This window comes from Equus przewalskii, chromosome 4, assembly GCF_037783145.1.
Source record: "Equus przewalskii isolate Varuska chromosome 4, EquPr2, whole genome shotgun sequence".
NCBI classification, from domain to species: Eukaryota; Metazoa; Chordata; class Mammalia; order Perissodactyla; family Equidae; genus Equus; species Equus przewalskii.
In genome coordinates, this window is record NC_091834.1 from 107412198 (window position 1) to 107436525 (window position 24328).

General features: G+C 46.6%; 1 protein-coding gene across 8 annotated transcripts in view; it reads right to left on the bottom strand.

The window, feature by feature from the left end:
- The window catches only part of PTPRN2 (protein tyrosine phosphatase receptor type N2), a 924814-nt gene that overhangs the window by 368372 nt on the left and 532114 nt on the right, over window positions 1-24328 (bottom strand). The gene's annotated exons all lie outside the window — the stretch shown is intronic.

Here is a 24328-nt window from a genome sequence, read left to right on the forward strand (position 1 = left end):
GTTTACTTTCTACAATCTTCCTTTGTACGGTTTCCCCTGAATTCTCTCTGATTCACATGTTTGTCTTTGGATCCCAGGTGGAACCAGAGTCCAGCAAAGAAAGCAAATAGCACGTGGCTCCTAATGTGGTGGCGGCTGGATTCAGTGCCATTTCCTTACAACCAACTTGTTGATAAATATTTGGCTGCTGCTTGCATATCTAGCTCACTTCCCCATTGCTGCTTTTCATCCAAAATATCTATGGGTCTGATCATGCTTCTCCAGATGCCCTGTTTTACATTCTCCATATTGGGTCTCATTTTGTGATGTGCTGCCCATATTTCTTCAAAGCTCACGAGCCGACCACCATATGCCTGCCACCCCCATTCTCTGTCAGCCTCAGCATGCCTTGCAATGAAGCGACGGTCAAACCACAAAACAAAAATCAAAGCTGAGCTGGAGAGCTGGCTGCCGGCCTGGGCAGGACGTCAAGGCAGGCTGCGCGGGGTGCCCATGGGAAGCAGTCAACCAAAGCTCCTCTTGGGGACGTTTGCTGGCCAGACCTCACTCTGCACCCAAGGAGATTTTGGCACAGGTATTTCTGAGACTGAAGACCTGGCAGGCAAACCTCGGAGAGCGTGAGAGAGTCCTGGATACGGAGGCCAAGGGGAGATTCAGAGGGATCGTGTGAGAGTGTGTGTGTGTGTGAGAGAGACAGAGAGACAGAGAGGAGACAAAGGAGGGGAGGGAGGGAGAGACTCTAAGACTAGTTCTGAAATGAAGTATGAAGGAGAAGCTGCAGAGTCCTACACGTGAGGCCTGGCCCAGGAGCCCTAGGGGAGTGAAGATGAGACTCAGAGCCAGGTCCTCGAACGCTCTCGAAACATTTATTTTCCTTCCAGGTTGAGTCGCTTGCATCTCTGTGTTAATGGTGCAGTCAGACCTGATATGACCCATACAGCCGCCCTGTAGGTACATGAACAAGATCTTGAGCGTGTGAGATGTTGAGCGTGACCTGCAGCTGTGGCTTTCCCCCAGCGCTGAGGAGGGTTGTGCAGACAGAGCCCAGAGGAGGACGGACAAGCAGGACAGGGCCCCTTCCCCGAAGTTGCCTGCCGCCTGCTCCGTGTACAGGAAAGCTGAGTGGAGACGCCTGGGCATGAGCACTTGGTCCACACGTCCTGATAACCCAGCATGAGCGCCCAGTGTGGACGGACTCAGGAATCTGTCCTCCCCCAACGAAGACAGGTGTTCTTCCCCCAGGAGCCTGTCCAGCTTTGAGCAAGTGGATTCCTTTGTGAGTCTTTCTACCTGCTGGTTTTATGTCTGCACCTACACTTCAACTTGAGTCCCCGTCCAATGTCTGTCACCTCCACTGACCCTGTAAACCTTTTAAGATGTCCCAGGGACCCTGTCTGCCTGGATACCTGGGTCCAGCTGGCCCTCCTCCCGCCACAGGGTAAAGACCCCGGTTGGAAGGAAACCAGAGAATCGTCTCGCCCAAGCTGATCCTGCATCTCCACGGTGACAGTGCCCTGAGTGGATGCCCCTATGGGGCCCTGGTCTTCCATGGGGAAGGACTCTCCTCTGTCTGCACAGCCCCACCCAGGAATCTCTCTCCGTGCATTGAGCTTCTGCATCTCCTCCCTCTGTCAGCTCTGGTCTGTTTTCTCGGCCTACAGAAACAGTCTAGCTCCTTTCCACACCCAGTCTTCAGAAGGATGACCCCACAGCTTGCAGTGCCTGCCAGGAGGGCGGTTGCGGAGGACAGGGGTAGCCTTCACACGGCAGCACGAGACCCGGGGCTGGATGGGAGCTGGTGGGCTCAGAAGTAGGACCGGCCCAGAGAGGAGGTTTGCAGTGAGCAAGAGAAGAGGTAAAAGATAGAGAAAGGAACGGGAGGCCGTGGCATCCTGAGAGGTGGATAAAAGAAAGCGATGCTGGAGAAACATAGAAAATTAGCATTTTGGAGCAGAAGTCACCAGTTTCAATGTTTTCTCCTCTCCCCCACCCGCCAATGTGTGCTCTTTGAAGACACACGCGTGCGGGAGCCATTTCATCCAGAGAATGCTCTTAAAAGGCAGGTCAAAGAGTTACCATTTTTTTAAATGTCATCTTGGTGGAGGCTCCAGCAACAGTGAACCAGTTTCAGTTTCTGGGCTAAAAAGTGCGTGTTACGCATCTGGTCTTAAATTTTTATTTTATTCCTAATTACCTAAAGGACCTTTAGATAGTGGAAGGGCAAGTGACGTCAATATGAAGACATGAGGAGTCGGCCCAGGGCAGAGCTGCCCCAGGACTCCTTTCTGCCGGCTGGTGAGTGTCCTGGGAGATGGGACAGGCGTGCTCGGCCCCACTTGCATTTTCCAGCAGGGCAGCACCACAGTTCCTTCTGGCGCCTTTGGAATCGAGTCAAGAGATGTGTTTAAACAATCCACGTGTTTTTCAGTCATAATTTCTATTTATTTCTGCTAAATTGTCTTTTAAAATAAACTAAAAGAATAATAAGTCAAAATAATAGATTTAAAATAAAAAATGTGGGGCGTTTCTGGCATTCTCCTGGGCTTTACAAAGCACTGTTTCTGTGTTCATTTTCATATTCCGCCACTGGGGCAGTGTAAGTTAGTCTCTTTTTCTGTGAGAGTAACACCCGTCCGACTGTATGTTCCAGAAACATGGATTCACTGCGGCCACACGTGTGCACAGGAACAGCACACATGCAAGTGCTGTCCTGCCAGCAGAACAAGATGTGAGCTTGATGTAACTCAGTAAACTCTGCAGTGTTCTATCGGGGCATATTGCTTCACTGCCAATCAAGCAACTTCTTTTTGCCATAAATATCCTAAGTTTATGCCAGATCATAAATAATTTGGTGGAGAAAAGCAATTCTACGTACTATAGCCATGTTTGTAATACTTAAAATTCTTTGCAGCTGGAAACCTACCACGAAACGTGAGGCCGGCTCACATCTTCCCGGTGGGGAGCTATTTAACGGGAGGGAGGCCCTGCCAGCAATTTTTAAACCATCTCAATTTCTCTAAAAGCAAAAACCCGGAAAGCAGCCCTGGTTCATCTCAGACCCCTTGAGAAAGCAAGACCTCAACCTCGCATTGCACCACGGCTTCCAGACAGCACACAGCAGGGGTCTACTCAGCATTTGAAGAAACGGTCTCTGGGATCAAATCCCTTCTTTAGACAACTCCTAATCATTTTGGTTTTAAGTGGCAGGGCACAACTCAGAAAAGAAAGACAAGTGAGGGTCAGGTCAGCCCTGCAGCTTGGCGCAGGGGACTAACGGGGACACTGCGGCACAATGCACGACTCTGGATCCGTCCGCGAGGCCCCCGTGGCTGCTGTCAACAGCACCACGTGCGGCTGGCTCCTGGCTTGCAAAGCAGAGGTCAGAAGACTCCCAGATAGCACCCCTGAGAAAGTCCAAAAGTTGGTGCAATTTTCAGCAACAAAAAGTGACGTTTGCCTGTTTCTAAGGAGAGTCAGGGCTTGGCAGGAAGCCAGGAGACCAAGAAGGAAACATGCAAATTCAGAGATGCTTTCTAATCACAATGTCAGCTGCTGGGATGTCATCCCAGCCTGTTTGTGTGCCTCTAACACCGGATGCATTTCTCCTGTGTGGGGATGACATTTCATTCTTCCTACATGCTAGCATCTAGTACACTGCTGTTGACAGCTGTTTCCTGAGAAAAATCTAGGAAACTGCTGGGTTTTAAGCTAAGAGCATTCCCAGGGAGTTCTCCGAGTACAGAATGCTGTGCTGGGCAGCGTGGAGAGTCAGAGCAGAAGATGCAAGACCTGCACTTGTTAATGTGTACAACCAAGAATAGGTTGGGGACCAGTAAGAGATCTGCAGACAAGTCTGTAGGTGGTGGGCTGGACTAGCACTGGGGCGGTGATGGCTCCTCCTGCCCGTTCTGCTGAGTCCATATGACATCTATCGAGAGGCTTCTACACGAATCAGCACAGGCAAGGCCATTTGTCAGCCTTGGTCAGTGACTGCTACGAGGGGCTGGGTCCCTGGTATGAGAAACACTGCACCGTCCTCAGACACTAATGAGCACAAGGACCTGATGGCCACTGAACAAAGCTTGAATGCTGGAGCTCAGGGCACTCCTCCAGGGGTCTGCTGGTGCCCTCCTGTTCGGAGGATCAGCCTGTTTTCAGTCCTTAGCCATGATGTGCATGTGATGCACAAAAGAAGTAAGTTAAGAGATGCCACAGCTCCAAGCCCCAGCGGAAGGAATGGCAGCAAGGCACTGAGGTGGAGCAGTCCTTCCCCTTGCAAATGTCCCACCAATGCCACAAGAATCAAAGGCTGACAGAGGCAGCCAAGAGTCAGGGTCACTGTTTCAGTTTTTAATAAAAATCTTACTTTCCCAGAGGATGCATTATTATATACAGGGCCTGATTTCTTTTGGCTCCTGACCCTGTGAATTGGAATTAATTTGTGTGACTAATTCATGTTAGGAATTCACACAGAAAAAATGTCTCAATTGCCACAAGCCAAAGAGATCATTTAAATAAGCATCCTGGCTAGAACAGCTGATTCATTCCACTGTAAAACCTGCATCTGAGTTCGTTCTGCTTTTCAGCAATGGTCCGCTAAAGAGGAACAGGAAGAAAAGTGACAGGCAATGTCCTATGCGATGTAAGAGCGAGATAAAGCAAACAGCCACTCAGAGAACACAGGTCTGTTTGAAACTGCCGTCTTGGGGAACAAATAAAGAGGTTGAGAGGAGTTAGTAACAGCTCTGGGGTTTCATCTTTTGAGCCCATTATAACACGAATGTGGAGAGACAAGAAAAATGCAAGGTAACTTTAGATCTCCACTTCCCAGAAGCTGCAGTGGCCCCACCCCAGTCCCCATTCTCTTCACACAGCATAACAGTGGATCCTAATTGTGTGCTTATGAAATGCTTACATTTGGTATCCAGGACGTGAATATTAGTCCATATGGGTGAATTCCATAAACTAAAGATTGGGCAGTGAGTGGATAAGATGTTTAAAGGAAAGTATATTTATAGAATGAAAAAGGAACCAGAGTATGGTGAGCTAATCTCTAGAGAAAAATATTTATAATACACATAAATAAAAGATTAAAAACAATCAAAGTGATTAAATAATGCTTTAAAAATAGTAATATTTGATGCTTTCAAAAGTATGGGAAAAATAAAAATTATTATAAGAGAGTACTATGAACAAGTGTATGCCAATAAATTGGAAAACCTAGTTAAAATGCACAAATTCCTAGACACACACAACCTACCAAAATTAAATCATGAAGAGACAGAAAATCTAAACAACTTGTAACTAGTAAGGAGATTGAATCAGTAATCAAAAACCTCTCAACAAAGAAAAGCCCTGGATCAGATGGTTACATGAGTGAATACTACCAAATGTTTAAAGAAGAATTAACACCAATCCTTCCCAAACTCTTCCCAAAAATTGAAGAAGAGGGAACACTTTCTAAGTCATTCTGTGAGGTGAACATTATCCTGATACCAGTGCCTGATAAAGACACCACAAGAAAAGAAAACTATAGATCAATATCCTTTATTAATGTTGATGCAAAAGTCTTCAAGAAAATACTAGCAAACAGAATTCAGCAGTATATTAAAAGAATTATACGCTATGACCAAGTGGGATTTATTCCTGGAATTCAAGGATGGCTCAACTTACAAAAATTGATCTGTGTAATACACTACTTTAACAATGAAGTGAAAAAAAACGACATAATTATCTCAACTGATGCCAAAAGAGCGTTTGAGAAAATTCAATACCCTCTCATGATAAAAACACTCAATAAACTAGGAATAGAAGGAAACTACAACACAATAAAGGCCATATGAGAAAAACCCACAGCAAACAACACACTCAATGGTAAAAGATTGAAAGCTTTCCCCCAAGATCAGGGAAAAGACAAGATGCCCACTTTTGCCACTTCTATTCAACATAGTATTGGAAGTACTAGTTACAGCGATTAAACAAGAAAAAGAAAAGTCATCTAAATTGGAAAGGAAGTAGTAAATTATCTCTGTTTGCAGATGACATGAACCTATATGCAAAAACCCTAAAAATTCCACAAAAACATTGTTAGAATCAATAAGTGAATTCAGCAAAGCTGCAAGATACAAAATTAACACAGAAAAATCAGTTGTGTTTCTATACCTAACAATGAACAATGTGAAAAGGAAGTTAAGAAAATTCCATTTATAATAGCATCAAAAAGAATAAAATACTTAAGGATAAACTTAACCAAAGAGGTGAAAGACTTGTACACTGAAAACTGCAAAGTATTGCTGAAAGAATTAAAGAAGACACAAATAAATGGAAAGGTGTCCCACGTTCATGAATTGTAGTACTTAATAGTGTTAAGATGTCAATACTACCCAAAGTAATCTGCAGATTCAATGCAATCCCTATCAAAATCCCAATGTCATTTTTTGCAGTACTCTTACTTTTTGCAGTGCCCCATTTAGGAAAAACCCATCCTAAAATTCATATGGAATCTCAAAGGACCCTGAATAACCAAAAAATTCTTAGAAAAGAAGAATGAAGTTGAACTTACACTTCTTGATTTCAAAGCTTCCTACAGGGGCTGGCCCCATGGCCAAGTGGTTAAGTTCGCGCGCTCCACTTTGGCAGCCCAGGGTTTCACCAGTTCAGATCCTGGGAGTAGACATGGCACCGCTCATCAGGCCATGCTGAGGCAGCATCCCACACGCCACAACTAGAAGGACCTACAACTAGAATATACAACTACGTACTGGGGGCTTTGGTGAGAAGAAGAAGAAGAAGAAGAAGAATTTTTTTAAAAAATGAAGATTGGCAACAGATGTTAGCTCAGGTGCCAATCTTAAAAAAAAAAACAAAACTTCCTAAAACATAATAATAATCAAAGCACTGAGGTATTGGCATAAAGACAGATATACCAAAAAATGGAATAGAACAGAGAGCCCAGAAATAAACTCTTGCATATATGGTCAAATGATTTTTGACAAGTGTGCCAAAACTATTCAATAGGGAAAGGACAATCTTTTCAACAAATGGTGCTGGGACAGCTGGATATCCATATGCAAAACAATAAAGTTGGACCTCTACCTTACACCATATTCAAAAATGAACTCAAAATGGATCAGAGACTCAAACGTGAGAGGTAAAATTATAGCTCTTAGAAGAAAACATCGGAGGGAGCTGCATGACTTTGGATTTAGTAGTGATTCCTTGGATATGACCACAAACGCACAGGTAACAGGAGTAAATAAGTAAATTGGACTTCATCAAAATTAAAACCTTTTGTGCATCAAAGGACATTATCAAGAAAGTGAAAAGGCAACCCATGGAATGGGAAAAAAATATTTTCAAATCACATGTCTTATAAGAGATGAATATACAGAATATATAAGGAACTCCTAGACTCAAAAAACCCAAATAATTCCATTTAAAAACGGGCAAAGGATTTGAAAAGACATTTCTCCAAAGATATACACATCGTCAATAAACACATGAAAAGATGCTCAACAACACCAATTATTAGGAAAATGCAAATCAAAACCACAATGCGATACCACTTCATACCCCTTAGGATGGATATTATTTTTATTTTATTTTTTTTATTTTTTTGAGGAAGAGTAGCCCTGAGCTAAAGTCTGCCACCAATTCTCCTCTTTTTGCTGAGGAAGACTGGCCCTGAGCTAATATCTGTGCCCATCTTCCTCTACTTTATACGTAGGATGCCTACCACAGCATGGCTTGATAAGTGGTGCATAGATCCGTGCCAGGGATCTGAACCAGCAAACCCTGAGCTGCTGAAGCAGAGCACGTGCACTTAATTGCTATATCACCATGCTGGCCCCCAAGATGGATATTATTAAAAAAAAGAAGAAGAAAAAACACAAAATAACAAGTGTTGGCAAAGATGTGGAGAAAGTAGAATCCTTATGCATTGTTGGTGGGAATGTAATATGGTGCAGCTACTGTGGAAAACAGGATGGCAGTTTCTCAAAAAATTAAACTTTGAATTACCATATGATCCAGCAGTTACACATCTGGCTATATACCCAAAAGAATTGAAAGCAGGGACAAAAAAAGATATTTGTATACCAAAATTATTCTTAATAGCTTTTGGTGAAACAACCCAAATGTCCATTGTTGGATGGATAAACAAAACGGGTATATTCATACAATGGAGTATTATTCAGTCTTAAAAAAGGAATGAAATTCTGACACATGCTACAACATGGATGAGCCTTGAGAACGTTATGCTGAGTGGAATAGGCCAGATTGCAAAGGGACCTAGAATCGTCAAATCCATAGAGACAGAAAGGAAAATGGTGGTTACCAGGGGCTTGCGGGGGAAAGAATGGGGAGTTACTGTTGGATGAATACAGAGTTTCAGTTCTGCAAGATGAAAAAGTTCTGGAGATGGAGGTGATGGTTGCTGTTAAAAAAAATTTATTCTGATATTTGTCACAGTCGTGAGGAAGACTTTATTCAAGCCTACTGCAACAGGGGAGTTAGGCCAGTTCCACTCTGAGTAGGAAGGACAGCGGGGGTTTATAGCCAAGAGCAGAGTGAGGGAGCAACTGGATGGAAAACTACTAAGAGAAGACGTCAAAGGTAGGAGGATTCTTGCTAAACCAACTTAACAGGATTCTTGCTGATGGCAGCCATGGTGATCAGATAGCAACGGTAGGGGATAAGGAATTTGATCAGATATCAAGGGTAGCAGCTCCCTCTAAACTGACTTAGCAGGATTCTCAATAAAACTGGACTCTGCAAGGATGGACAGGGAAGCCGCAGGATGAGGCCCAGTCACTAAGAGGGCTCAGAGGAGCCTGACCAAAGTTTGGTCCAGGAAAATCCTTGTCATAGCATAACAGGGTGCATGTGCTTAGTGCCACTGAGCTGTACACTTAAATTAAGATGGTCAAATGGCCAACTTTATGTCATGTATATCTTAGCACAACAAACAAAATCGTTGCAAAAAAAAAAGTATAGTAACACTATTGTAGTCAGGTGCTGCTGTAGACAATGAATCAGTAAAGTCTCTCTAAAAAAAGAATCGAGTGACACGCATCAAGATTCTCTAAAGTATAAAGGGATTTTGACCATATAATTTCAATTTTGAAAATATATCCTTAATTCCATCAAAGCTTTTTTTAAAAATTGTAGTAAATATTAGTTATAGAAAAAAAGGCTAACAATAGGGAAATAGCTAAGTAAACGCAGTACATGCAATCCATGAAAAATTATCCAACCATTAGAAGAATGCTTACAAACGTTTAAAGGATAAACTTTTTAGACATTCTTCTAATGTCATGTACATGAAAAAAATCTAGAGAAGAAATTGCATAAAAAGCATGTTTTCATTACATTAAAATATATATGTATAAAACTGTGGGAGGAAATATGCCAAAATATTAACAGTAGTTATATCTGATTAGCAAGATTATAAAGGAATAAGGTTTTCTTTTCTCTTTTGTTTTTCTCCAAAAATTTCACAATGATACATATCACATATATTTAAGAAAAATTATTATAAAAAGTTGTTTAGAACAATAACAGCAAAAGAGAGAGGAAAGACTGTCTGGTCCAGGAATCAGGAGACCTGAGTTTTAGCTTTAACCATCCATTCAGTGACAGTGCAACCTTGGGCAAGTTATTCAACTTCTCTGTTCTTGGGTTTCCTGATTGTGAAGTGAGACTTTCTCAGCACGTATCCTAGGGTACTAAATTTTCCCGCTTACAGTGGTCTCTAGCCTGTGTCCCCCACATGTCAGCCTTTGCCAGGTTTCTAGATTATGGATCGTGGTGAAACAGGCTCTCTGTGTCCGAATGGATGCCCACAGGACCCGGGGTCGGCGCAACGCCAGGAGCTGTGGCACGGCTGAGTCCACAGGCCCCACCTGCAATTCCCCAGCTTGCTTCACTTCCTACTGAAGAAGCCTCGATGCCTCCTGGGTGCATACAAAAGGAGGCGGTGCCAGAGCCTGAGCCTGTCCCAGCGGGACACACAGACACATGGAAGGACCTCGTCAAACAATTTAAACAAATTAAGGAGAAAAAAGTGGGTCATTACTTTTTAAAAAATTCACAGTGTCTTCTCTTTTTCTTTGAGGCTGAGGGAGAAGCAGCATGCTTTAAAGTCTGTTTGTGGATTAGTATAAACAACCAAAATTATTTGCATGCTTCCTGGCCATGATGGAAATAAGGATGAGATATGAATTTAAATGTACACATTTAAGAGTAGGAGAATTGTTCCTTTCCAATTTCCAGTTCTTTGGTGTTGATTCTAATGCAGGAATGTTCAGGTGCACAGAGTACGGTAGAATTTTCAAGCTCAGTCACCAGCAGGTTTATTTTCAATACTAAGTTTTGTCATTTGAAATTAGAGGACATACTGTCCAAATGCTGTTTCAGCCCAGGGGTGTTTATTTTTTGGAACATATTTAGTACATGGATTATTTTACTTATGTTAAGACTACAAGTCCCTGAAGGCAGAGCCTGCCTTTTTATTGCTCTATCCAGGACAGCCTGCACACAGCAGGAGCTCAATAAACACAGTTGATAGTATGAAAGAATCCTCTGGGAAGGGTTCTGGATGGCAACAGTTGGAAGAATGGTGGTTCCTGATTTTTGTTCTTATCATAGACGTCATGGGCAAAGTTCAAAATGAGGTGATTGGGAGTTATCTCAACCACCCTACAGAGGATTTACAAAGGTTGACATCACAAGTCTTGTTCTGGGAGAACTTATGATTATCCAGTCTGGGGACCACATTTGTATAGACTATGGAGTCAGACACACCATATATCATTCTTGACCCCACCATCTCCCACTCTTTGAACGACTTTGTGCAAAATAGTCTTTGACCCTTGAAATGGTGATAAACAACCCTATTAGCCATGCAATGTTGACAGGTTACCTAAATTGTCCATTCCACACTTTTCCTATCTCTAAAATGGGGATGATTTAGCCATCTCATAGAATGGAAGAGGATAAATGAGTTAACACATGCAAAACACTTGGCCAGCACACACCTGCTTGGTAAACACCCACCCTCACCTCTCACAGCCCTTGTCGGGAAAGGTAAGGTGGAGAATATTGGAACTAATGACAGGTACAAGGTTTTACACTGATCTGTGGATTTTATTTATTGAAAGCATCCTTGTGTTCCAGGACTAAAATAATTAAGGATCGATTTCTTTTTATTATTTCTCTTTAGGCACTAAGGCCGTGGTTAAGAATCAGTTCTTAAAAAGAATTACACGGGATCTGTGTTACAGACATCAGTTCAGTTGCTAAATAGCCTATTAGCTAGGATTTAATTACTTCACATTTTCTCTGAGAATGTGTTCCATAAACATAAAGAATCCCCACAATACCCATGCAACCTTGACTGAAAACAGGAAGCAGTTCCAACTTGGGGCAGAAGTCCCGACAATGGAGACCTTTGGTCAGGTGCTCACGTTCACTCCCCAAGCACACCAACGCCTTCCCGCAGTTAAGACCATCTCGGTTTAGCGACACCGCACTTGTGGGCCAGCAGAGAAAGTCCATATTTAAAATGCCAAATCAGTACTAATTCTAGTCACTGATTTCCATTTCCATTTCTAATTTAAAAGCAGTGGTCGCTACATTGACGAAATGTAATTTCTCTCATTAAATCCTATTTATATGTTATTTGCCCAAATTAAGTTCCAACAACATACTTTTTAAAATCTGAAGACAAGTCTCAAAAGATCTTACTCCTTATCTGTAAGAGGCTGTTAAGGGAACTGTGGTTGGTGAGAAACTCATTCTGCCCATGGCCTTCCCTCCCCTGTGGGACTCCCCACGTCCAGCCCAGCATGCTGGGGAGCACCGGGGTGAAAGAGTTCCGAGTGCCATGCTGGCTCCCCCCAACCTGTGTGCCAGCTCCTGGATCCTCAACACCCTTATTTCTGTAAGGACACCAGATCAGACTGGGGCTCTTGCCCTTGTGTGCACAGTGGGATGACTTGAGGAGTGTTAGGGGTGTGGAGCTGGCACCCACTGCCTGGAGTCTGACTCATTAGTCCGGTGGGGGGTGGGGGCATTTAAAAATCTTCCGAGATGGTTCCTAGGAGCAGCAAGAGATGGAGCCACTAGACTAGATAGTCATGCAGATACTGGGATGGCTGCTGGCCCTAAGGATCCGGTTCTGCGCCGCTGCAAAAACAAAAGGAGTGCTTGAATAGTCAAGACAGTAGAGCTTGAGGACAATTTAAATTTGAGAGGAATTAACCAATTTGGATTTAAATGGATTAAATTTGAAGCTTTGCACTCATGATCAGTTAATTTGGCTGAATGTTTCATTCAGCAACCCAGTGCAGGCCCCAGCACAGGATGCAGGCACAGAGCGGCCCTTGACTGTATCTTACTCCATTGAAGTCTGGAGCTGACCTGTCTCCGACATGCGTAGTTGTTACCGTCAACACCAGCCCCGGCACATGACCGGGTTGATGATGTTCCTGCAGCACCTGCATCCAGGACCAGCTGTTGTCACTCTCTTCTCCACGCTGCTCCAGGTGCACCTCTATACAACCCACCTGCCTGGACCAGCTGTCGTCACTCTCTTCTCCATGCTGCTCCAGGTGCACCTCTATACAACCCACCTGCCTGGACCAGCTGTCATCACTCTCGTCTCCACGCTGCTCCAGGTGCACCTCTACAAGCCCCACCTGCCTGGTCCCTGGGAGTGCATCACGGTTGGTACTTTTGATGCTCTCCTCCTCTTGCACACTCATGGGTCTGGCATTTGGCCTGTTGGCACTCTGCTCTCTGTAAGCAGGATCAGAACATAAGGTATCTTCCAAAGAGGGAAGCCTTGAGAGTGGATATGAGTGTTCAGGAGGAACATCAGGATAAGCCAGGATTGTCCCAGGGAAACTATGACATATAGTCATCCTGGCTGTAGGTGACACGTTTTCATCTAACAGGAAATCCCAGGAGTCACCTCCTAACACCCAGAGACTAATCTCCACGAGGGAATTTTAGAAACGACAGAATGTGGATTTGTGGGAGAAGGATAGGGAAGGGTCTAGGATTCTGTGAGCACACACTTTGTGCTAATTAATACTTATTTAATCTTCCCATGTGAGATAAGTAGTACTGTGTTTCATCAATTCCAAGATGCACAGCTTTTTCCATTGTAACATCTCTGAAGTCAAGATGCATCTTACCATGAACAGCAAGATAATTTATGGCCATGTGAACGAATTTTCTTTCTTATTGGCACATAAAGTAACAGTGCTTCTCACAATCGGTCGTGGCTTGGATTGGATGGACTACAACATTTATAAACATTTCACAGTGAAGAAATTGAGTTTTGGAAACGTTATGTAACTTTCCCAAGATCACACAGTAAAAGTGGTAAAGCCAGCATTCCGATCAAAGTCAGCCCTAATTTACAATTCGGGGTATTTTTCCTACACCCCATGACAACTGTGGGTGCCACTCAACTCTCACTCTGTCCCATTTACTCTCCAGGCCAGATCTGGCCTCTGTGATTTGAGGGTTAGGGGTGGTCAGACCCCACAGAGGTTTCCATCCTCAGAAAAGGGCGTCTTCTTTTATCATCTTCATTTCTCCAGTTTCCTTTCTCCTAAAACACTGCTTTCTTCATCTTCAATCCAACTCAACATTCTGGTGCTCAAATAACATAGGGTCTTATTTCATGACTTTCTCAAGAATCCTGTTGCTTTAAAAACAGGAGCCCCTAATTGCCAAAAACAAAGTCCATTTCCCAAAACATCTCCAAAGGAAGATTACAGGCAGTGCGTAACCCCGAGACCCCCAGGACTTTGGCAAACCCCGGGGGAGCAGGCTTCAGGAACCACGTGTGGAGGGCGTGGGCTTCGAGGTTCCACAGACGCAAGTGAGCGCACACACAGGTAACGGGAGAACTGCCCTTTGACCCGGGGTCCATTCCAACACGAACGCTCTTCCAGCTCCATCAACCTGCCTCTCATCCAGAAGAGTTCCCTCCACGGTCTATAAAACCTTCGGGAACTACTTTGAGAACACGTTCCGTCCCGGCAGATCCACCACCCTGAGGCAGCACTCCCTGGCCCTGGCTTACTTGCCTTCCCATGAAAGAACAGGTCTCTGTTCTGGTCCCTGATAATTTCCCCTCCTCCTCCTTCTTCTTTTCATCATCATCATCAGCAGCAGCAGCATCCACATCATTTTTCAAAAGGAAGGAATTCTAAAATGTCCTGGGTTTGAGTGTGTGTTAGCTTTCTATGTCGCTCAACAATGACCACACACTCAGTGGCTTAATGAAACACAAGCTTACTGGTCTGCAGGGGTCAGCAGGGCTGGTCCTTCTGGAGGCTCCAGGGGACAATCTCTTTCCTGGCCTTTTCCAGCTTCTAGAGGTTTCCTGCATTCCTTGGCTTCTGGTTCCTTCCTCCATCGTCAAGGTCAGCAAGTTGTGTCTCTCTCTGCTTTTCTTCTGTCGTCACATCTCCCTCTAACAGTGTCCCGCCCCCCCTTTTAAGGAACTGTGTATTGATTACGCTGGGTCTATGTGGATGATTTCCCCATCTCAGGGTCCTCAACCTGCAAAGCCCCGTTTGCCATGTGAGGTCACATACTCACAGCTTCTGGGGATCCGGATGAGGACACTGGTTGGGGAGGGTATTCTGTCTCCCTAGAGTAAGAGGGCAACTTCACGGATGAAAGCAGATGAGGAGCTGGGCATGCATTTCTGGGGCCGACCTCATGCCTGTGCATGCAGGTCTCCTGGTCCTCCCAACAAAGAGATGTGGTGACGACACAACATGACACCCTCTTATTTATCCAGCTATTGCAACAGGGTGTTCGTTTAACTGCACATTGTGATCTACAAAATGTTATTCAGTGGGGAGTCACTCTTCCAGGCATGAGAGAGAACACAGCTAAACACTCATCCTGCTGAAGAAACTGTGCCCCTCTCCTCCCGAGGCACCCAGAAGGAGCCCAGGGCTTCCCCCTGAACACAGATAATTATAAATAGGATGGGGACATGCAGGTTACACCTCTGCCTGGCAGTTTACTTCTCATTCATGTAGCTTGGAACCACGCACAGCGTTAGATGCTTCTGTGGGTTAGACCTCAGGAAGACGGAGGGGGGCTGGAGTTTGACGCTTCGGCAGAGGAGCTGCGAGCGCCCTTGCTCGGGGCAAACTCGCACCTGAGGTGAAGGAAGGAGAAGGCTGCTCACCTGCTCCCAAACTGGCCAGATTGTACCAGTTGAATATGTGCCACTAATTGTGTGCCAATTATGCCCGATAATGCCATTAGAAATAGAAAGCAGGAAAAATAAATGAGTAAGAGGATGGAAACTGAGAACAGTGGCTGGCTGGTCGGCCTTCTGTAAGTGAAGACAAATTTGCCTCAGGATGAATTATCAGGAAAAATAAAGATAAGTAAAAATAAGGAGAAACACAAATAATCAAGGGTGCTTACACCTCTTCTTTTTCTGGCCCGGACGTGCCCACAGGACCGCCCAGCTGTAGAAATCGCCAGGCAGGGCTGCCCTGCTGGGTCCATACGAGCCTGCCCTGCAGGCCTGCTAGCCAGGGCTGTCACCTAGGAGCCACTGTAAACAGACGCCCGGCGCTTTATGCTTTACAAAGTACCACCGCCCACCTTAGACCATTTAATGTAAATTATCTGTGAGAAGCATTACAGGTGGAGCCCTCATCTCAGAACCCTGGGACAGCGTCTTTGGGAATTCAGAACTTCCGCGAGCAGTACACACTCCACTCAGCGTAGAGCATCTCAGCCGTGGGCGTCTCAGCCACGCTCCGGAACCCTGTCTGCTGTTTACCAGCAGCAGAACGAGTGAGTGGTGACACTGACCTAGGGAGAGTGCATGGCCACTCACTTCAGTTCAGGGTGTGTTTTGCTGCGAGGTGGGTTGTGAGAAGACTCTTGGTTTCCAGCGGCTTCTAGGGTTCAGCGTTGCACATGAGGATGGTGGCCAGCACAGCCCGGTTCCCCGGAGGTGCTAACAGGGCCTCGGGAAGTCAGCGGCTTGTCTAAGATGACTGTGGTTTGAGGGTTAGGGGTGCTCAGAACCCAGAGAGGTTTTCAATTCTCAGAAAATGGTCTTCTTCCATCATCTTCGCTTCTCCTTTTTCCCAGCAGATGGAGGCTGAGCCAGGCTCTCAGCCCTGGAAACCCGAGCTTCCTGTGCTGCATCTCCAGGGTCATCAGGAAAGGTGAAGGAGCCAGCCTGCACGTCTCCTGACCCCTGAGTAGCTGAGAGGTTGTTTTGGTGTCTTTTCAAGTGAATTTCTGATGTCTCTTTGCTTACTTTACTTCTACGCATACACTGAAGAAGGTGAGGAAGAAAAGAACAAAGTGAGAGGAGAGAATCAAGTGGATACATGTAATCGGATGTGTAGGAACTGGTTTTATGTCCATGGAGTTCAAGTGAGCAGGCAGGCAAGCCTTTGGGTGTTCTGGCTCCGCAAGGTCGCCCTGTGGAAATGACCTCCTTCGTTAGCTCAGTGGAAGCTGCCAGAGAAAAAGCAAGAGATCTCCCCACCCCATGAATCACAGAATAATTTCGTTTTTAAATTAGTCCTTGTTTAAGCTTTCAATCCAGACTAACTTATGAGAGTCTGACTCCCCCTAAGATGCTGACGTGAAGTGGAGCATCTTCTACCGTCCACAGAGTCAGAATGCCCACTTCCCAGGCCTCCGGCTTTGTTCGTAGGCTCTTCCTCGCTTCTGAATCTCCAGTGAAATCACAACAGGAAAGGTCTGGCAGGAGTGGGGGAGGGCTGACAGGCCAGCAGTGGGGCTGTCTGTGTTTCATCAGACCTCCTGAGACCTCCAGGGACCAGGTGGTAACCATGGAAACAAGCAAGCATGAGGGAGATGCTGGGAAGGAAGGTCGAGCGTGTGGGCTGAATCTCGGGTACAGACAGGAGGGAGGGGTGACCCTGGGGCTCCAGTCACCAATGGAGACAGGTACCTGGGGAGCTCCAGTTTTAGGCAAGCTGGGACTGCAGATGGCAGGGAGATATCCAGATAAAAATGTTCCTAGATGGGCCTGGAGCTTGTAATAACAGAGAGAGCTGGAGGCACAGATCCGGAGAGCCACTGAGGCTGGGAGAGACCCTGAGCCCCCGAGTTGGGTAGAGGGCTTTGGGGATTCCATGGGGCTGGGAGGAAGAGGGGCCAGGGAAGGACAGAAAGGAGCAAGGCCAGCACCACAGTGGCATCAGGCAGTGGGATTCCCAGCGGGTCAGGGACCAGCACAGCCCACCCAGGAGGCCATTGGGAGGGCAAGTCCAGGAAAACGATTGCAAGGGCAACTGTAGGGGCGGGGCTGGCCGGAGCTCAGCTCAGGCAAGCACAGGAAACACATAACACGAATGACTTATTGGGGCTGTGAAGGCCCGACCAGCTCAGCCCCTTAGACAATGATGTTAGGCATCATAAGATGAGAGTGACTTCAATTCCTTGGCCACCTCTGCCCTCAGACATCTCCGAGAGCCATGGCACACTTGGAAACACCAGAGCTGGTGTAACTCAGACGCGCGGGCATTCAAGTACTTCGATCAGACCCCTCGGCTCAGGATTAGAAGATGCTGAGTTACAACCTGACTGCCAAGGAGGTGGCGGTCACAGTGGGCAGGAAAAGTGATGGTGTCAACTCTGGTCCAAGGATGCAACGTTGTGGGAAAGCATGAAGCACCGTGCACATTTGGACAGCAAGTGAGTTGAGAACACCGAGGTCGACCACCAGCACCTGTGTCAACTCATGCTGGCAGAACCCTCTCAACAGGCCTGAAGGGCACAAATCTATGCAAACCCCACATCTGGAGGGCTGTCACACGGAGGTGCTATGGTGTCCACGTCGAGTTCAGGAGGCTGCTTGAGTCGCCAGGACAGCAGCTTAGCATGGACGCCCAGGCCCTGCAGGGCTGGCTGTGAACTAAGACGTTGTTTGGCTCAGCGCCCTGCACACCCACTGTGGTGTTCGTCCCCGTGTTCTCTACCCTAATTCAAAGCAGAGCTGTAGCAGTGGTCATGCCGCCTCGCAAGGCTACGACCTCTCCCCGTCACACCTGTCTGCCCTGTGCTCCCGTCACATCCAAAGTCATCCTGGCCCGGAATACCTTAAACTCCATGCCACCTTCTGGCTCTCGTCTGCCTGGCGAACTCCCCAGCACTGTGGGAAGCGGTGGGAATTTCATGGCTCCTGCCCAGCCTGAGAGTCCTCCAGAGCGTCCACCACCTGCGTCTGTGCCACCCGTGCCCTGGGCATCTCCGTTACAGCTTTAACAGCACACTGTCCTAACTGTTCTTGTCTGTGTGGTCCTTCCTCTCCAGTTATTCAATTAAAGGGACTGGGTTATGTTCATCTTTGATCTCACCCCTGAATACCTACCTCAAGGCCTTGTGCATAACTAACATTTGTATTTGTGCTTAGTATTTTTGGCATGAATAAATGAATTTGTGAAGCATTAACCCCTCAAAAAAAAAAAAAAAGATTGAGACTTTTTCCCTAACCCATCAGGAACCCAAATTCGAATACTTCTGGAAAAAAGAATGGTGAGTCTGGGGACCCATTCCACTCAAGTTCAATGTGTTCAACCTGTAACATCAGAACAGAGAAACTAAAGTTGGTGGAATTTTTTAAAGCTCTTGCTGTAATGAATGAAGATCTTTGAGTTTCCAGCGCCACTTGGAAGTAATGGCCTAATCATTATTAATTCCTTTGGTATTTGCTATGATAACATTAATCACACAAACTCACTGGAGGTAAATGGGAGACCATGGGCTCTCCCGCAGCATTCCGCGTTAATTAACTGGAGCGTCGTGTAGAAGTGTCACCCTGTCTTACGACTAAGTGCATTTCTTGCACACTTTGATTAAGACACAAATCCCGAGCCAATACAGAAAAAAAGTGGGGAAGGATAAAACACACACCTTCTCGGCACGCAATAATGAAAGGATCGGTAAAGCCACTGCGCCTTCTCCACGGCGGCCACACCAGCTACACCCTGAACTGAAGAGAAGAGCTCCCCAGGGAAGGAGTAAACTGAAATGCCTTTTTCTGTGCTTTAATTTACTAACTGCATATGTAGAGAAGCAATTTTAAAATGTGTATTAAACACTCCAGTGAAATAAAAGAGCATAATTCGCAAAGATACACGCCTAGTGTACGTGAATGAGAACCATGAAGGCAAAGATTTATATGCAAACTTATATCAAGGTATAGAAAACACCTTTTTACCACTTACGGTGGATGTTCAATTTCTAGAGGGTAAATTGCATGCTACCCAATTCAGCAGCATAATTTTCTCCCCGATGATTGGCATGTGGATACCGAGGTGGGCAAGAAGGGAGCGTATCGCAAGATTGCACAGCTCGCACGCGTAAGAGGTGCTCATCAGAGTAGGTGCTCCAGCAAATGGCATGCCAGAGTCTTAACAAAACCCGTGTCAAAAGTCATGTCAATCATTCTATCTTTTCTCTGCTAGTTCAGATGCACATCTTTCTAGGGATGACAGACACTTGCAGAGGCACCTGGAATGTGGCAAATAAAACCTCAGATCTTAAAGGAGGAACCTGGAGCACACAGGCGATGCATTAAATCACTGACTGACAAACACCAGGACAAGAGCACTCTGACAGGGTCCCAACAACCTTCGCGGGAAAGCACGGGAGTCTCACAGCATGAGGACAGAGCACCAACAACAGCCACAACGGGGGCAACGCAGAACCACACTCTGGGCTCGGGCAAGGAGCGTGCAGCCACATGAGCAGAGCAGGGCTGTGCCAGGCCCCTCAGGCAGGGGCAGGCCATGGGATGAAGGCCTGCACCCCACAACTGCTTTAGGACTAAGGGGTGGAGGAGCAGGCCTCAAAGAAGACAGTCCTGTCCTGCCTCCTTTGGCTAATGGGCTGATAGGATAGATCAACGTATTTTAAAGGTTGAATATAGAGAATCATAGAAAATCGACAAATATAAAATAAATAGCATTTAAGAGGAGGAATGGTAGAAAGAGGTGAAAAATCATGAGGATATACTCTTTTAACATACAAAAAATCCACGTTTCCAGACTTCTTCTATCATTTTCCTAATTGGAGGGAAATTGATTTCCAATAATAATATACACCATTTAGAATAACTTTACAAAATAACAGGACTTTATAGAGAAGACTTGCATAAGGCCACAAGTCCACGTAAGAGATTTAACAACAGCTAGGCATGATTTGTTCTATAATGAACAATCCATTTGCTACAGCAGATGACGGCAGGAGGCGGCTCCCTGGGTGTCGCCTCACTCAAGTCATGATGGTTTCCTTAAATATCAAATGCCCAGTTTTCAGGTAATGGGCAAGGTGCAAGTTTATAAGATGATATAAAGCAGTGTTGTAAGATTTTAAAAATCTGTACTTATTTTTTTAATGGCAATGTAAAAGAAGAAAAACAACAAAGATAACACAATTTATTGTGAAAAGACAACGTAGAGTGGAAGATGGCCTTTCCTGTCATAATCTTTCTGGAGACACATTTGAGAGGGTTCACTTGTCAGCTACACTAAGAGGCTTTGGTGGGCTCTTCTGCTAGAATGAATACTGAATGACACATTTATAATTAGATCTCTCTGATGGCTCTTTGCGCAGGTGGCTCGCGTGAGCCAGGAAGGTGGCCCAGCCGGCGTTCCTCCCGGGGGCATGCTCCTCGCTCACAGAGAAGCCCTCATCTCAGACAGCACGTCTCTGCTCTGCTCTGCTCTGCTCTGCTGCAGTCCCTGAGGTGGCCTTGGAGGGGGGCGCTCTTGGACTGCACAGGCAACCTACCGTAGGAGTTAAGGAATCTGTTTCGAGAAGACAAAAGCAGAGTGGGTGTCAAGGATAAAGCCCTTAACTGGCAGAGAGCACTCCGGATGTCTCCCAGGCAGCACTTCACTGACACTGCTGCAAGAAGAATGCTCTTCCAGCCTTGGTCTGTACATTCTTGGTTTCAGCTGTCAGAGGTTTAGCTTATTTGGATGGGACCTCTGACCTCAACCACGGGGTTGGAAAGCTGAGGGGTCAAGGGGCTGGGTGGCCAGAGCTGGAAGGATGATCTGGCCGGGCAGGGCGAGGGAAGTCCTAGAAAGTGGTGCTAGCAGCAGAATGACCAACGTCTAGACCTGTGGGGGCCTCTGACAAGTCGAGAACAGGCGAACACCTGACAGGGCAGACACGGGCCAGGGGTGTCCAGCTGGCAGGTGAGCTGGCCACAGACTGGCATCCTGCGGTGTGAAAGCACCATTTCATCCATTCTGTGTTCCCTCATTCGCATTCACCCCATCGTTGAGGTGCAGGCACTGGGGGAGAAGGGGAGCAGAGATTCAACAGAGAAAACCCAGGCTGCACAGAGCTGCGGTGGTCTGAGGGCTTCCTGAAACACACAACCTCCAAACAGGGCTGGCGACAAGATGAGGCCCAGGCCGGGGAGGGTGGGGGTGTGGGCGTGGCCCTGCCTAGACATTCTCCCCACCCTCTACCAGCTGGGTGCCATCAGTCCTGGAACTCCTTGCCCTCTGTCCTCCTCCCGGGCCCCTGACCCCTGTGCCCACGGTCTGTCTGGCCTCCCCTCCTGACCGCACTGCTCTGCACCCACAGTTTCTAGGCATCTGCACTCTTGTCCACCCTCTACTCCCAAATTCTCTTCTGAGTTTCAGTCCTGCAATTGCTGATTATGAACTAGATTTCACCGCCTGTCTCATTACAACTAAGAGCTTTCCCCTTAAGCCCTCCAAGCCCCCTGACCTCCCTGCACTATGGGCTCAGGTGACACTTTGGAGCCCTCTTAACACACAGTGCCCAATCCCCCCCACAAGACGTCACCTGAGTCACATCCTCACAAAGCCCACATGGGAACACCCACTTCATTCTACACACACTGGGCCAGTAGGTTAAGTTCTATGTCTGTTTTCTCATCTGCCACATGGAACCACTGACACTTTGGCCTGGCTGCTCCATCAATGATGATCAATCACTCAACATTGCACTTGGCACAGAGCTCACCCTGTGGTCCATATGCAACCAGTTTCCAAGTCATGAGGAATCAAAACTCTCAGTGTCTTTTTCGAATTTGCCTATTTCCATCACCATTTTTTTCCAACATCCCCCAGTACCTCACATGTGTCTGGGGAGTGGGGGATGCTGAGCCTGCAGAGACAGCTCCTGTCCTGAAGGAATTCACGGACCAGGGTGGAGAGAAAGACAGCACGCAGAGGACACAGCACGACACGGGGTTGGCAGAGCCATGGCAGAGCAGAGAAGGCATTAAACACGCCGGGACGAGCGTGGGAGAGTTTGAGAGGCTCCAGACAGGTGAGAAGTAGAAGTTGGGGAGAAAGAAACACCTTCAGAGGGATCCCAGAAGTGAGAGACAATCGAGAGCCTTCGCTACCCCCTTGATACAGAGGGTCCTCACTGATTGGGGTGCTCATCATCAGCATCCTCGTCATTCAAAGACGGGATGGGACGCAAAGCCACCCCAGCACACACACCTCCTGAGGAAATACGCGTCACACAACCCCTCGTCAGAGCGCACCTCAGCTCGGCTCTAGAGTCTGCCATTTTATCAGCAAATGGGCCTCCCGAAAACACAGCCCTGAGCCTAACACTTTCCTGATCAAAAATACTCATGGCTGCCCGCTAACCCCTGCAGCCAGCTTCCTTCAGAGTTACAGCTCCTTGTCTCTGGTCTCCTTTGCCGTACACCCTGCATGTGCCTCACCCCAGTGGGCGATTTCTTGTCCCCAACAGGCCGATGCTTTTCTCCCTGCGCCTCTGTTCTTTTTATCCCTCTTGCCCTGTGTGTCCGTCCTCAGCTCCATCTCTCACAGTCCAGCCAAACGGCCGTCCCCAGTGACCACTTTCTCCTTTAAGCCCTCCTGGATAGTCTCGGCCGGTGTCCCCTAAGTCTGTGTTGGCATCTCCATAACAAGGCTGCAGACTCTGCCTTCTGTTCAAGTCCTTGATGAACTTATTGTCACCTCCCCACTAGATCCTAAGGACCTGAGGTCACAAACCAGTTTACTCCTTTCTCTGTCTTCTAGAGCATCCGGGGGTAATGCCTTGCATACAGCTTCTGCACTTGATAAATATGTATTGAATTGAGCTAAATATTCTTACATCAGATAATTAAGATAAAATGTTCAAGATGCAATTAATAACACTAAGTAATATCTTGCTTTTAAACTTGTTTTAAAAACAAATGTTTTGTTTTTAGATCTAAACCCATTTTATCTTGTTTAGATTAAACTGAGTGGGGGGTGGGGAGCATTTTGCAAAGTCATCAGAGAATATACTTTGCTTTGCTTAAGCCTCAGAATCACTAAAGCCAGATTTAGGGTAAGAAAAGTTAGTTGAATAAAATCAGAGGCCATTAACAAAGATCGCTGATGCAACATGAATTATTATAGACTTCACCAAATTTCAAAGACACATGTACTTATTAACAAAGCAATAAATACAGTAGTTTCAATAAAAACCTATTAGTATGTATGGAAAATGAAATAGATGCTAGGGTATGAACCAGAGTTAACAGTCTTTGCATCTAGTTAATTAGTGAACTAATTAATGAATTGTACATTTATCAAGCGCACCCACAGGGTCTTGGAGGGCAGGTGCTATTCCAGGTGCTGGGACCCAGTGGCGGATCCCACGGAGACGGGGCCACTCTCACAGAGCTGGCATGGACTCCACACCTGTGGAATACCGATCGTAAGTGAGCAGATCAATAAGTGAACACGGTGACTTCGGATCATGACGGGGCTCTGACTGGAGTAAGAGGGTGATGTGCTGGGGGTGCGGGAAGGGCTGTTTGAAACTCGGAAGCCAGTAGAGGCCTCCTGAGGGGATACTTGGCCAATGCCTGAATGACAGCCAACTAGGCAGATTCTGAGATGCTTGCGGCCGAGGTGGCCATGCAGAGTGTGCGGCCATCAGCACAGGTGGCGGGTGGCAAGGCTGAGGCAGCTGCAGAGGCCGTCACAGTGCAGGGTCAGCCGGATCTCAGGAGGGCGGGAAGCTGGGGAAAAGCCTTCAGAGGGACATCACATGACCTGATTACACCCCAGATCCCCGTGGCTGCCATGGGGAACGAGTGGACAGAATCATTCCTGGAAGTGCTGAGGCAGCTCCCACGGGCTGACCAAGGAGGTGGGGAAGGAGGTGGATCCCAGACGCACTTACGGGGGCGGACGTGGCAGGCAGCCCACGCCAGGTTTGCCATACTTTTGGAAACAAGTTGAATGTCAGACCCTGAGCTCTCTGGTGTTTGTGTGAACAACCTATA